This window comes from Lissotriton helveticus, chromosome 5_1 (assembly GCF_964261635.1).
Source record: "Lissotriton helveticus chromosome 5_1, aLisHel1.1, whole genome shotgun sequence".
NCBI classification, from domain to species: Eukaryota; Metazoa; Chordata; class Amphibia; order Caudata; family Salamandridae; genus Lissotriton; species Lissotriton helveticus.
This window is the reverse complement of record NC_136065.1, coordinates 359402429-359416524: the sequence shown is the minus strand read 5'-3', so window position 1 is coordinate 359416524 and position 14096 is coordinate 359402429. Positions and strand designations below refer to the sequence as shown.

Genomic DNA, 14096 nt, shown 5'->3' with positions numbered 1-14096 from the left:
GGGGGAACAGCCTGAAAGTATTGATTCTAAGTACTGAGGCAAAAAATAAGTTGGATAATTAGTTCACTTTGATATACTGAACAGGTTTCGGCCAAAAGAGGTTTCCAGTGCACATAAAAAGTCTTCACTCGGAGATACAATCTAACACCTGTGTTTCTCTGTGCCTTCTTTCACTATGCCTCAACAGTGTTATGTGAGAAAGAGGTGACAGAACCTTTTTGTTATCACTTCAGGGACTAAAGGCTACTGGAATTTTACCACTTTAATCATAGTTACAGTACTGATCAGTAATAACAGAAACCATCAAGCTCACTCATGTAACTGAGAGAAGCGCCGGAGAAGGACCCATGTTGAGACCCAATCAGAAATCATTTATATAGTAGCGTTTCTCAACGTGTCCCCATTTCAATACTGTACTCATCCTAAGGGCTAAAGGTGTAAGTATGCACTCCAACTTATTTGAATAACTATCCCAAACAGAGAATTGTAGGTGTAAGCATCCCATAAGCTTTAATGACAACCCTGAATATATATTCATTGGACCGTGTCAATGGCCCTGTGTAGGTATGGTTCAGCAACACTTTCAATTGAAAATACTTGATTTCCCTATAACTGTTGACCTCGTGGACAAATTTGCAACAAATTTGGCAATCGCTTGAAGCCAGCTAAGGTCCAGTATGCCGCTTTTTCATGCAGATCAGTGCAGGGGGAAACGTTTTTTTTTTAAAGTGGGTTCATGAGCAATTCTGTTTTCCCATTTTAACTCTCACAGTAAATTATGTTTTCACAAACAGCCAAACTGATAATTAATTTAGACCAGATTTTCCATGAAAGTAGCACTTTTTTTATTTTTTAAATTTCCAAGACCTTGATTGATATAGTACATCAATGTTACACCGCTTTACGCCTACAACCCTGTGTGGGCTGGCAGCATGTCAGGATCAGTAACTAATTGTCACATAAAGAAATTGCAATACACATATTATAAATACACAGCAAGTCGCCTACAACCACTGTGGGCCGGCCGCGTTAACAATAACATGAGGTCTTAGATTTTGCTTTTTCTAATGCCTAACAGTCAAAAACCATAACTGGATCATTCCACTACCGCACTCCCCACCCGGCCCAGATTAAGCGTAACAAAAAAAACAGGTGTTGCCTTGGCATTTCTAAAATTGTGGTAGGTCAGTTAATATAACAGACTGCTAAGCTAATCCCTCAGTCATCGACTTGTGCATTCAAGTAGGTAGTAAGGTACACCCAGTAGTCCCTAGGTCTGGATCTAGGCGGCAATGATTCCTCATAGGTCGGGAGGGTGTCCTGGCAATATGCCATGTCCTTCAGCCACTGCTTGACCAATGGTACCCTATTGCTCTCCCAGCACATGGAGATTCTTCGCTTAGCCAACAGCAAGGCTACTGCTCAGAACTTACGTTTCATGGCTTTCACACTTCCCAGTAGCCCCAGTAGACAACATCAGATTGTGCATACAATACTTACTCCCACCATTTCGGACAATTTGGCCACCACCTCGCTCCAGTAGGTCTGTATCTCCGCACAATGCCATGCTAAATGTATGAAGTCTGCATGGCTGTAACCACATCTCTTGCAGCGTGCCTCGTCCCGTAGCCCATATCTATGCAGTTGTACTGGAGTGTAATATGCCTGATGTAGGTATTTGAAATGTATTATACGCAAGTTCCCATTGGGCGTGAGCATTGTGGTCAGTACACAGGCTATCTCCCACTCTTTTTCTGTGAGGGGAGTGTCCATTACTGCGTTCCATCTATCCTGAGCTCTGGTCGCTCTACAGCAGAGGTCTTCAAACTTTTTGATGCCGAGACCCCCTTGTAAAACCTTTTTAGGCGTAAGGACCCCCTTCCGACAAAAGATTCTAGAAACTGGTACTCCTCATCATAAACAACTATCGACAACCATAAATGCGCCTGTTAGACCTCATCACATCCATCCATCCATCCTTCATTCATCCACCCACCCACACTTCCACACATCCATCCATCCTTCATCCATCCACCCTTTCATCCTTCCATCCATACATCCATCCTTTACCTATCCACCCGTCCATCCACACACCCACCTTTTCACACATCCATCCATCATTCATCCATGCAACCTTTTATACATCCTTCATCCACCCACCCTTTCATTCATCCATCCACCCATCCATCATTCATCCCCCACCTTTTCACACATCCATCCATCATTCATCCATGCAACCTTTTATCCATCCATACATCCTTCATCCATCCACCTTTTCATCCTTCCATCCATACATCCATCCTTTACCTATCCACCCGTCCATCCATCCATCATTCTTCCACCCACCTTTTCACACATCCATCATTCATCCATGCAACCTTTTATCCATCCACCCATACATCCATCCTTCATCCATCCACCCTTTCATCCTTCCATCCATCCTTCATCCATCCTCCCTTTCATTATTCCATCCATATATCCATCCACCCTTTCATCCATACATCCATCCTTCATCCACCCACCCTTTCATCCATCCATCCACCCACCCTTTCATCCATCCATCCACCCATCCATCATTCATCCCCCACCTTTTCACACATCCATCCATCATTCACCCATGCAACCTTTTATCCATCCATCCATCCATCATCCATCCACCCTTTCATCCTTCCATCCATACATCCATCCTTTACCTATCCACCCGTCCATCCATCCACCCAACATTCTTCCACCCACCTTTTCACACATCCATCCATCATTCATCCATACAACCTTTTATCCATCCATCCATATATCCATCCTTCATCCATCCACCCTTTCATCCATACATCCATCCTTCATCCATCCACCCTTTCATTATTCCATCCATATATCCATCCACCCTTTCATCCATACATCCATCCTTCATCCACCCACCCTTTCATCCATCCATCCACCCATCCATCATTCATCCCCCACCTTTTCACACATCCATCCATCATTCATCCATGCAACCTTTTATCCATCCATACATCCTTCATCCATCCACCTTTTCATCCTTCCATCCATACATCCATCCTTTACCTATCCACCCATCCACCTATCATTCTTCCACCCACCTTTTCACACATCCATCCATCATTCATCCATGCAACCTTTTATCCATCCATCCATCCATACATCCATCCTTCATCCATCCACCCTTTCATCCTTCCATCCATACATCCATCCTTCATCCATCCAACCTTTCATTAATCCATCCACCCTTTCATTATTCCATCCATATATCCATCCACCCTTTCATCTATACATCCATCCTTCATCCACCCACCCTTTCATCCATCCATCCACCCACCCATCCATCATTCATCCCCCACCTTTGCACACATCCATCCATGCATCCATCATTCATCCATGCAACCTTTTATCCATCCATACATCCATCCTTCATCCATCCATCCACACTTTCATCCTTCCATCCATCCTTCATCCTTCATCCATCCACCCTTACATCCATCCATTCACCCATCACTCATCCACCCACCTTTTCACAAATCCATCCATCATTCATCCATGCAACCTTTTATCCATCCCTCATCCATCTACCCTTTCATCCTTCCATCCACCCTTTCATCCATCCTCCATCCACCCACCTTTTCACACATCCATCCATCCTTCATCCATCCATCCACCCTTTCATCTTTACATCCATCCACTCATCATTCATCCACCCACCTTTTCACTCATCCGTCTACCCTTTCATCCTTCCATCCTTCCATCCACCCTTTCATCCATCCATCCACCCACCTTTTCACACATCCATCCACCCACCCTTTCATCTTTACATCCATCCACTCATCATTCATCCACCCACCTTTTCACACATCTGTCCACCCTTTCATCCATCCATCCTTCATCCGTCCACCCTTTCATCCATCCATCCACCCACCCATCATTCATTCACCCACCTTGTCTGTGCCTCTCTCATGGGGGGTCAGTATCTCTCTGCTTCGTCTTCCTCTCTCATGGGAGGGCATCTATGTGCCTCCCTGTGTGGGGGGGGGGGGAGTGGCAGCCGGCTGTGAAAACATCTCACCATGAAGAACAGACTCTCAGCCACATTTCTCCTGCACAGGCGCCAGGTATGAGGGCTCGTGGGACTTGAACCAATGATATGATTGTAATGTCCTTCTGCTGCCCTTCTGCTGTTTACTGTGTATTTGTAAAGCGCTCTGATAACTACGGGTTAAAATAGCGCTATATAAAACGATAAAAGTAAAAATAAACCCACAGCTAAGTCCATTGAACTCAAAGGGCTACAGCCTCCCCCCCACCCCAGCTTCTGTATGTCAGCCTGGCTGAAACAGCTTGGACACACACAAAGGCACACCAGAGTACTATCACAGGTCTTTAAAAGACCTTTACTTGTTAACGAGGCTTTGATGTTTTTCACACCTCGGTGTGAATTAGGCGGCCTACGCCTTGAGCACCCTCGATCAGCCCGACGCCAGGAACTGCACTCTGGCAGAATCTGCGACCCCCTTCCCAGGACTCCACGACCCCCCTGGGGGTCGTGCCCCACAGATTGAAGACCTCTGCTCTACAGCCTATTTCAGCCTGCGCCATTTTGTAGAGCCGTGAAACCAAGTGTGCGCTATTGGGCGTCGTTATGAGGAATTGCAATGTGTTCAGTGTTAGCGGTTCATCAGGAAAGGATGGATAGTGCCGTTTGATTGCCCCTTTAGCCTGTGAAATGTAAAGCGAAATAATAGCGTTGGGTTTTGTATAAAGGCCAGGTCGCGCTCCGCGATGAATACTCCGTCTTTATATAAGTCACCCATGGAGACTATCCCCACCTGTTTTAGGAGACCCATACCGACCTCTTCTGTCATGACCGACAAGTTCGGATGGTGGTGTAGTGGTAGCGCAGGAGCATACAGGGGTAGTTTGCGCGTCAATTGACCCAGCCGTCTCCATGCCTTGTTTGTGGTGTCAATCGTGTTAATGTCATTGCCATGGGGTGGGGGCCTGTCGTGTGTGATGATGGCGTCTAGTGGGACAGGCTGCGCGTCACCTCCTTCAACAGCAACATGTGTCAGATATGGGGTTTTGTGGTACCAGTGCGTAGCATATTGGGCCTGTGCACATAAGTAATATAGCAAGAAGTCCGGTACACCCCACCCGCCGCTGTCATAAGGTTATATTAGAACAGCTAAGGTAATTCGCGCTTGCTTACCCGCCCAGATCAGCTGCAACACCAATGTAGTAAGTCGTTTAAAAACTTCCCTTGGCGGTTGGATGGGGATATTATTGAAGAGGTAAAGAAGTTTAGGAAGTACGACCATTTTTACAATCGCTATCCTGTCAGCTAATGACAACGGGAGTTGGATCCACCTCTTGACTTTGTCTTCTAGCGCATCGATGGCCCTGCCATAGTTCGTCCGTATGACTAATTCCGGGTCCCTATGGAACCATATACCCAGGTATCTGATTGGGTCCGTTTGCCAACCCAAAGGGAACTCAATCTGGTGTGGTTGTGCAGTGTCAGTTAGTGGGAATACGGAGGATTTGTCCCAGTTTATCTGCAGTCCTGAGTAGCCTCCAAATTTGATGTATGCGCGTAAGAGGGGGTCCAGGTTTTGTGCAGGGTCGCGGACATATAGCAGCATATCGTCCGCATATAGAGAGATATGTAATGGACGATCTGGGAATTGTAGCGCCAGATGATGATGTTGCTGTCGCACTATACAGGCCAGGGGTTCCAGGGCCAAGGCAAATAGGAGTGGGGACAGGGGGCAACCCTGACGTGTTCCTCTACCTATATCAAAGGCCTCCGATACATAGCCGTTGATTTTAACCCTAGTCTGGGTCGGGTATATAGCAACTGAATCCATTGAATGAACATTAGGGGGAAGCCCATTCTGTGAAATACCGTGACTAGATAGGACCATTCAATGGAATCGAACGCCTTTGCGGCGTCTAGCATAACCGCTACAGCTTTCGTGTGTGGGCTCAGGTAGTGTAAAACCGCGAATAGCGACCTGGTGTTGTGTGCGGTATTTCTGGAGGGTATAAACCCTGATTGGTCCGGAAGGACTAGGTTCACCATAAGTGGCTGTAATCACGTAGCGAGTGTTTTAGCGAGTATTTTCGAATCTACATTTAGTAGAGACAAAGGGCGATAGGAATTACATCTGTCAGGGTCTTTATCAGGCTTAAGAAGTGCAATGATCATTGCTTCGCGAAGTGTAGCCGGAAGTTCCTGAGCTTCATGGGCAGCACCAAACATGGCAACCAGACAAGGCGCCAGTATGTCTTTATACGTTTTGTAGAATTCACAAGTGAATCCGTCAGGGCCTGGAGCTTTCCCGTTTGGCAACGACTGGATCACTTCCGTCACCTCCTCTACAGTTATCGGTAGTGCCAAGTATTGTCTTTGGGTGTCGGATAACCAAGCTATGGCAATGTCATGTAGATAATGGAGTGTATCGCGTTGTGAAGCTGCCGGACGTGATGTATACAAGTCTCTGTAGTTGTGGACAAAACTCTGTAATATTCCCATCTGATCCGTATGTGTGATTTCGTCTTCCCCAGTAATTTGTTTTATAGTGTGTGTTTTGTGGCCAGCACAGATTTTAGACGCCAATACCCGCCCAGGACGCCCACCTTCCCCGTATGCCCTGGCTATGTGTCTCTTGCTTAAGTATTTAGTCTCATCTGCTGCGAATGTCTGGTGTTCAGTAAGTGTGGTTCTAATTTCACCAAGTATCGATGGGTGTGGATTACGTTCGTATAGATGTTCCAATGTGGCGAGTTTGGACTCGCAACGTGTCAGTTGCGCCCTAATATCCTGTAATATCCCCGTTGTCGTGCTAATGCAAACACCACGTATCGTGGCTTTAATTGCTTACCATAGAAGGCCTGCGTCATCTGTCGAGGTCTCGTTTAGTTGAAAATATTCCCTAATTGCCTTTTCTATGGTATCTGCATAGAGGGAGTCAGTCAGTGTTGCAGCATTGAACTTCCAACTGTATGGTGGCGGTGTATAATTGGGAATTTGTAAGGATAGTTTAATGGGGTTGTGATCCGAAAGAGTTTTGGGCATGTGTTTGATTGCCTGTGTCCACAGTAATAGTTCCTCCGAACCTAGCCAATAGTCAATACGTGACTAGCTGCCATGTACTACCGATGTGTGCTTTGCTTCTGTAACACCCGGATGACGCGGCCTCCATAGGTCTTTTATATTTAGTTCTAACATGACATCAAGCAATTTGGCTCTAGCTTGTGTGTGGTGCTCTGTCGTGGTACCTGACCTGTCCATTCTATCATCTAAGGCAAGATTTAGGTCACCTCCCTAAAGCAGTATTTGATCCGTCTCAGAGGACAGTTGCAGCCCAAGTTCATGAAAAAAGTCAGGGGAGTCATTGTTGGGACCGTATGTGTTAACCAGAGTCAGACGTCTACCTCGTATCCTACCCCGCAGTATAATGTAGCGGCCATTCTCGTCCAGATTCGTCGTGTCAATTTTGGAGTTTGTGCCTTTTTTCACTAGTATTGAGACCCCCCCTAGAGTAAGATGAGTATTTGGAGCAGTGTACCGATTCCGCCCATCTGTCTCACCTGCGCGTGTGAATGTGGGGCTTCGTGCGTTTCCTGGAACATAACAACATCAATGTGCTATCTATCCAAACATGCGAATATCTGACGTATTTTTCTCGGGTTGGTGTAGCCCCTGATATTCCAGGTGAGGAAGTTTAATGTTGGTGGAGTCAATGTAGAAGTAGCCATTAGATCCGCCTATGTAATCTATGAACTAGACCATACCCCCGTGCAGTGGATACCAGATAATGCAATAAGGCACAGTAAAGTAAACAGTAGTTATATCTCGGTCAGATGTAGGCAGTGCATCCCAAGCAGACTGATCCATGAACTAAAACAACAGTCCATTTTTCCCACCCCCCACCCACAACAGCAGCCCAATCCGGCTGATGCCATACCCTGAGTAAACATCCCAATAGCATAGAACTTTCTTGGGGAACACCCATGTGGGGGTCCGCCTGGACTGCACATCACCATCCGAAAGAACGGATGTGGACGAACAATATTATCTTGTAGCAACCGAATTAACACATCATATAGTATAGCATGAGGAATTAACAGTGCAATATATATAAGACTTTGGTTCCATTGTGACCGTCAAACAGGGTAATAGCCCCTGTACCCCACAGTACGTCATGCTCAGCAGCGGGTCAGCAGTTTTAACCCTGAGGGGGGGTACAAGTAATCCCAATGTTAGCAGGTGCACCGGGGGCCAGGTCATAGTGAGCAACAACAATTAACAGCATAAGTATAACAGGTAGGTGTATGTAGTGGCACGCATACTAATGCACAGTGTGGGTATTGTAGAGGAAAGGTGTGTAACACAGCTCCCGGTACCTCTCCACAAGACATTGATAAGGCATGCCAACTAGAGCATACAGACATGTGTCATCATATGTAAAGTGCTCCAGTAATTGACATTTTGTTCCGTAGCGGAGCGAACATCGTCACAATACAACCAAGTGTCTCTCTGCATTTGTACAGTGCCCGCCAATTTCCATTGAAATCACATCTGAATGCGAGCACAGATAGGGTAGCAGGGGGCGTTGTCTCCTGCGGCGACCACACCCAGGGCAGAGCCTTGTCTCTCGCAGTGTCAACATCTTGCATTCACAGTCATCCCCCTCTAAGCAATCAGATGCCGTGGTACTCCCAATCTACACGCTTGTGCAACTGCACCTTTAGCATACAGGAAGAGGCCAGCCCAGTTCCGTAGCGTGAAGGCAGTGCCATGTATACCACACCCATAAAACTGCCCACAGGTCATAGAGATAGGGCAGACATGTCCGTGGCAAGCCAATAAGAATGTACATGTTAGACTTACCAACTCCAGCGCCTCCACCGCATCTCAGCCCTTGGTGTTGAGCGAAATAAAGAGTGCAGTACCTACTATTCAGGCACCCCTTTTCGCCATGATGCAGGAGAGCGATACATCACATCAGGGGCTGTTTAGTCTTCATCTTGAGATTGGGTCTGACGCTTACTCTCTTTGCGGTGATTGATAATCTTCTTTATGAAGTCATTTGCTGCCTTAGGTGAGAGAAGCAGCGTCGATTTGCCATCCCAGGTGACCTTCAAGCACGCCGGGTAGAGCATGGCGTATTCAATATGTAGATCGCGCAGTTTCGCCTTAGCGCCATTAAATTCTTTGCGGGCCTGCTGTACAGCTTGTGTGTAGTCTGGGTAGAATTTGATCCGGTTGTTCTGGTAATGGATTTCTTTCTGCTCCCTTGACATTCTCAAAATAACATAGCGGTCACGATAATTTAAAATGCGGGCTACAATCGGTCTGGGCGGAGTGCCGGGCGGGGGACGTGGTGCCAGTGACCGATGAGCTCTCTCCACAATAAAGACCTGGGACATTTTCTCCTTGCCAAACAGGGTGAGACACATTTCCTCCACATAGGCCTCCATGTTGCCTATATTTGTCGATTCTGGCACACCTGCTATACGGACGTTATTGCGGCACGATCTGGCTTCCAAATCCTCCGCCTTGGATTTTATCAGTTTCAATATTTTCTCGAAGCCGGTGCACTTGGAGGTGCTCGCATGTGCTTCGTCTTCCACCGCCGATATCCGATTTTCAGCGTTGTCCAGTCTCTCGCCGTGTCGGTCCACCTTAGTCGCCATAGTGTCCATGCGGGTGGTTAGATGGTCTAACTTGCCATGGACGTCCTGGAGGCTCGTCTGGATGGCTTTCAGCATAGATCCCATGCCCTTAGGCGAGGCCTGTTCCGCATCAGTTTCCGTGTCTGAGTGTGACGTTGGGCCTCTAGTCGGTCTGCGTTGTTCAAAGGTGAGTTTAGGCTGCTGCCTATCTGGCTTCCCCATTGTTAGGCTGTGTGTCCATAGCAGATATTCGAGGCCGCAAGGAAGCCGTCAGGTCCAGACCGCCCAGAGCAGTCCCGCCAGGGTTCCAACAGTGTGGAGTGAGGGCAAGAAGATTATGTTCCGGTAACGGTCCTGCTATGAGTTTGATCCGGACCTGGAGCGGAGTCGGTGCCTGATGACGACAATTGGGTGCCACCTCGTCTTAGTGAATGAGAGCGATGTCACTACTCAACACGACCAGATAGAGAGTTGGTGGATAAATTAGATAGGCCCCAAATGGCTTAGCTTATATGCAGCGTTATCTAGGGTCAGTACTCACATCCCATGTAGCTGGCACAGAAATGGCACCCTCAGTGGCACTGGGGATCGATGTCCGCAACTGCTGCTTGTGAAGGTTGGAACTGCATCTGTACTTATTACAGCAGGCAGTTGTGATGCCCCGTATGCGTTGCCGCAGAATCTCCAGCGGATCAGGCACGCTGCTACTCAGTGTTAGCTAGGTCACTATCTCCAGTGTTGTTGGACACAGAGAGTTGGTTGTGGCTCCAGGGCAATAGGCAGTGTCACTCCCGGTGTCCGTAACAGTTAGTGATAGCCAAAGACCACCCCCGCAGTTATTGCAGTTTCCTATCAGCCTGTGCAGTGGTGGTCCCGCCGATGGCAGAGGTCTTCATACAGCGGTGCCGTGAACAATGAGATCGTCGCGCAATCACAGGTCATCGCGGGCATCTAATTCACATATTCATCCGTCCGTGTGTGCACCGCATAGAGGGGGGTCACAACGATATCAAATGTGGTCAATCACGAATGCAAGGGGACTCGTGGTGCTCCGAGGTCCTCACCGCCTCCGCCTTCAGATCACTGCGGTGCTTCAGCGCCCGCATTCAGCGCGGAGCAGCCGCAGGCGTTTCAGATCGCAGTAAGTGCTACGTGCGCCGCCATTTTGTACCGCAGGTTCGTGCTTTTAGCAGCCCGCCGCTCGGCTCAGTACACAGTGTCCCCGCCAGTCTCTCAGGCAGCAGCGCAAATGCAGATTAGTTGCGAGGGCCACTTTATCCTGTAGCACGTCGGTCCATTCGTGCCTCGTCATGGTGCAGGCGCTGAAGCAAAGTCTGTGAGCGTTAAATGCATGGGGGCCGCCATCTTGATGTGCTGGTCGGGCGAAAGAAGTGAGGAGCAATAACTCTAAATAAGCATGCCAGCCACGCGCCTGTACTTTCATTTAGTGGTTTCGGCAAGGGAACCGACCCGCTCTCTTGGTCCGAGCGTCATACTGCTGGGTTACGACTAGGGAGGCAGTGCATAGCTCAGCGCACTTGCGGTGCAGGCGCCATCTTACCCGGACCTCACAAGTACACGGGACAGACTTCTACCTCAGTTCCCTCCGCTCATGGTTGCATAATCGACATCAAACCACTCGCCGTAGGTGCCCCACATGTTCCGCTGCCAGATCTCAGGTAGTAGTTCTATTTTCGGTTGCTGGAAGCGGGTGAAATCACGCCATTAAGAGTCCGTCCGGCGGAGCTGTCTGATCAGCCAGCCATCCCGCAGTGCGCCCTCTAGCGCCCCTCTCATGAAAGTTGCACTTTACTCGGGAATAATGTTTTTTTTGTTGGTTTGGTGTTAATATGCTCAATTGTTTTTGAGATAAAAAGTTGCCAAGTGGGCCTACACTAGCAAACAGTAGTCCCCTCACCGCATGCAAGAGCAGGAAAAATGCTCCAGCCCACTGGGAGCGGACATTTCATCTCGGACAGGGAAACAGATGAAAAAAATCCTCCTGCATTACTTGCTGCTCCCTGCTTGCGGAAACAATGCTGGCTCCCTCTGGAGGCATGGAGAACGGCCCCCAACAAAGAGGCAGTGGGTGCCCTGGGTGGGCTCCAGGGCACCAACCACTGACTGGCCAGACCCAGGGGATGAGGTCCTCGTGGCCAAAATCAGCCTGGGGAGGGGGGCTGCATTCCCCCTCCCGCTTTAATGACTGACCGGGCCCTGGGGAATGGGGTCCCCGGGACCAAAATTGGCTTGGGGAGGTGGGGCACATGTACCCCTTCCCCTTATTTTTGATGCCCGTGCCCCGAGAGATGGGGTCCTGGGATCGAAAACCGGGAGGGGGATGAATGTCCCATCCCCATTTACTATATGATGTGCCCCGGTGGATGTGGTCGCAGTCAACCCCCTTCACCCATGGGCGCAGGGGTTGTGTGCCTGCGGCCAGGCCCTGTGGCCAAACCCCCGCTGAGCATGGTCAAGGGACACGCCCGGTGCAGGGTTGGGTGCCTGCAGGGGGAAGTCCTCGCAACAAATCTGCTGACATGCAGGCAACCCGGGAGAAGGGTTGTTCCCGCTGGGTGGGAGCAGATGTGTTTCTCTGCCCGCAGGTGCGCGTGCAGGAAAACCACTGTGCCCCTTGGGTTGACTCTCTGAGACACAATGTAAGAGCCAGCCTAGGGGGATGGGGTCTCAGGGGCCAATTGCTGGCTCATGGCGGGGGGAGGGGGCATGCACACCCTCCCTTATTAACTAATTACCACAAAACTTCAAATCCATTTTCTACATTGGCTAATGATGGGGTTTGAATGGAATAGGGCTGCAAAGTTCTGTGACGATTCCTTAAACAGTGGAAAAGTTTTATCTATCTATCTATCTAGGGTCCACGGGGCCCAAAAAGACTCGGGAGAGAGGGTGTGCTTGGCCCAGGGCCTGGCTACTCTGGTGCCACTCTACTATGCACCATTCTACTCTATGGCACTCCAACCCACTCCAAAACACCCTGTGTCACAGCACTCTTCTCTGCACCACTCTACTGCTACTGCGCTCTACACCACTGCACTATAAGCTACTATACTCTGCAGCACTATACTCTTCACCACTCTACGCTATGCCACTGCACTCAAAGCCCCTCTACTGTACTTTGCACCACTCTCCTTTAGGACAGTGGACTCTACTCCACTGATCTGTCCACAACTCTAAACCACTGCACTCTACTGTGCTATGCACCACTCCGCTTCATTTCACTCTATCCGACTGCACAATATGCCTCTCTAAAGCACTTTACTATATGCTGTTGCACTCTACACCACTGCACTCTATTCTGCATCACTACACTCTATGTGACTCTATTCTATCCAACTCCAAGCTAAACTACTTGCCTCCCATCTACGGCACTCAACTCTACCCCAGTGCACTATACGCCATTCTACTATGCACGACTCTACATGCACTCTATGCCACTCTACTCTACAGCACTGCATTCCACTCTGCACCACTGCACTCTATGACACTCAACTCAATGCCACTCCACGCTACTCTATGCCAGTCCACTCTGCTCCACTGCACTCTACTCTGCACCACTCTATGTCACTGTACTCTACTCTAGTCTGAACTGCTCTACGCCACTCAACACGGTGCCACTCTACTGCACACTACTCTATTCTATGCCATTCTATTCTACACTACTACACTTTACGCCACTCTGTTCTACTTTGTATAACTGCACTCTATGCTACTGCACTGTACACCACTCTACTGTATGCCACTGCACTCTACTCTACCGAACTCCACCCCACTTCACTGCACTCTACCCCACTCTATTCCACTTTGTACCACTCTACTCTATGCCACTGCTCTCTGCCACTGTACTGTACACCACTCTACTCTACCCCACTTCACTCAACTCCATCACACTCTACATCAGTGCACAATATGCCACTCTAATCTGCACCACTCAACACCACTGCAGTCTATGCCATTACACCCTGCTTTACGCCACTGCTCGCAACTCTGCACCATTCTACTCTGTGCTACTGTACTCTATGCCACTCTATTCTACCCCACTTCACTCTACTCCACTGCAGTATACAGCACTCTGTGTACCACTCTACGATACTACACTCTAAACTACTCCACTCTTCACTACTGTCCTCTACTCTGCACCACTCCAAGTCACTGCAGTCTACTGTGCAGCACTCTACATCACTGCACTCTTGATCACTCTACTCTACACCATTCAAAGCCACCCTAATCCACTGTACACTAGTGTACTACACTGTACTTTACTCCATACCACTGTTGCCATGCCACTCCATTTTAAATTATCGACAACATACAAATTCAATGAACAAATAAAAATGTTGAATATAAGTTACAGTTAGGGTCACAATAATGTATTTGCATTGAATTAT

General features: G+C 48.5%; 1 protein-coding gene across 2 annotated transcripts in view; it reads right to left on the bottom strand.

Moving 5' to 3' along the window:
• LOC144754550 (rho guanine nucleotide exchange factor 16-like) overlaps positions 1-14096 on the bottom strand; it is a 292302-nt gene that overhangs the window by 26107 nt on the left and 252099 nt on the right. The window lies entirely within an intron of this gene.